This window comes from Bufo bufo, chromosome 1 (assembly GCF_905171765.1).
Source record: "Bufo bufo chromosome 1, aBufBuf1.1, whole genome shotgun sequence".
Taxonomy (NCBI): domain Eukaryota; kingdom Metazoa; phylum Chordata; class Amphibia; order Anura; family Bufonidae; genus Bufo; species Bufo bufo.
This window is the reverse complement of record NC_053389.1, coordinates 818,827,461-818,829,512: the sequence shown is the minus strand read 5'-3', so window position 1 is coordinate 818,829,512 and position 2,052 is coordinate 818,827,461. Positions and strand designations below refer to the sequence as shown.

Sequence of the window (2,052 nt, the reverse complement as noted above, 5' to 3'; positions counted from 1 at the left end):
AGCTGGGACTACACATTCCACCAGGAAGGTGAGCTGGATTAGGTTTTCCTTATATGATTCCTCCCTGCTTCTTGCTTGTGGGCCAATAAGTCATTGGCCCGCACGCAACTTAAGCAGGGAGGAAACATGACTTTAGATGGTAAAAATGATGAATATTCAAAAAAACAAATATATAGCACTATATCAAATATATTAGTTTTTTAGAATATTCGTTATATTCTAAAACAAGAATATATAGCAATATCCGATGTAGGACTATCTGTTAGCTCAGTAGTCTCAAATAAACGTTATATCGTGACTGAGTGTACCCTGTGAGATAAAATAATACATAGCTTTTATTAATCTCTTTTAAAATGAGTGAGACAGTGTTACTAAAATTCTTGCACACGCACTTTTGTGCGTATGGCTCTTTGCTGAAAGAAGGGGTGTCAGGTCTATTGCCCCAGTGGGGGCTAAGCGGTTTTATGATGGGAGTAGCTTCTTGGTGAGATCAACAGATATTACTCCTGTAGAGCTTAGCCTAATTGTCTCTGACCCTAGCTCTAGTCTTGAGTGGGGAGATTGGCTAACTGGCTGTAGTCGGAGCACTCGCCCTGAAAAGAGCGACCCCCAGCCGCTGGAACCTTGGGCCTGATCTGTATATCCCTTCCTCTAATAGCTGACTGCAAGTTCTATCCGACGCGTTTCCCCATAATACAATGGTTCATCAGGGAGCGATCAGTGCAGTGGCAGAGCTTCTTCATATAAAATGGCAATGGCAGCTTGCTAAAGGATTCTGTCTCCTTTTGTATTTCTAACCACGCCCCTCAGGCAGCGCTCAGCCAATCCCTGCGAAGCAGAGGAGGGCCAATGGGCAGTTCTAAACCGTCCTGACCTGCCCCGCTCCGCCTACTGGGAGTGATGCTTAACCAGGGGCGGACTTGTTTCCATGGGGATCTTACTACGCGTCCCCGGCAGAATCACTTGCAGCTCACTTCCTGTTTTTACCAGCGCTGTCAAAGCAGTGACAGCGCTGGTGACGATCGGACTCATCCAGTGGCTCTAAACACTTAACGAGCTGTGTTTTAGTGTGATTATCCTGTGTATATAGGTCAGCTGATCATTCTCCTTACCGCCCACTTCCTATTTACATCAGCTCTGTCAGCGCCGATTATAATCAAGCTCATCTAGCGATTCAAGGGAGTCAACCTATATTTTGTAGTCTCACAATCCATGTTTAAGTGGGATTAGTATATGCAAACGTCCCACAAATATAAAAATTCCTCGTATGTTCAAGGCCGAAGCCGAGCAAATAGAGGTGTGTGCTAAAATTGTGAGAAAGAAAATGCTGTGCCAATGTGCCTTCTCTCAGTGGGATTCCCCCCCCAGTGAGTTACGGCACCCGAGGGTCACTAGTCCTGGGGCTCTTGCACTTTGGGCTTTCAACACAAATCGACCTAATGGCATCGATCCAGCAACCCGGGCCACCTCGCACAGGACATTTCTGCCCTAGTGCTGTACACCCTTTGTGGGCCACTGTGTGGTTCTCTGCTCTCCTCTAATCCCATGGCTCGGCCTACTGCGGCCTTCCTCCATGGGCAGAGTTCAGTCCAGGAGCCAAGCTTGACTGGACTGATAAGAACAGATACTACACTTGATCTTAGCCAAAAGGCCGAGAAGCGCCGTAGTCTTTAGGAACCTGACACAGAATTGATGGACACATGAAAAAAATAAAAACAGAAACAGTGTCCACCTGCACCTCCACGTCCCTCTCCTCCTCCACTTGGACCTCCACCTCCTGGCTCAAGATTATTATGTCTTATATTGACAGAGTAGAGAAATATACCGGCCACACCCTCAAAAAATGGCGTCCAGGCCCTGATGCAGCAAAACAGCCCCAAGCCATGATGCCCCCACCACCATACTTCACAGTTGGGATGAGGTTTTGATGTTGGTGTGCTGTGCCTCTTTTTCTCCACACATAGTGTTGTACGTTATTTCTAAACAACTCAACTTTGGTTTCATCTGTCCACAAAATAATTTGCCAGTACTGCTGTGAAACATCCAGGTGCT

The 2,052-nt window shown here is 46.6% G+C and overlaps 1 pseudogene; it reads right to left on the bottom strand.

Moving 5' to 3' along the window:
- Window positions 1-1,544: 1,544 nt before the first annotated feature.
- On the bottom strand, window positions 1,545-1,663 carry LOC120987356 (annotated as a pseudogene).
- Window positions 1,664-2,052: the final 389 nt, after the last annotated feature.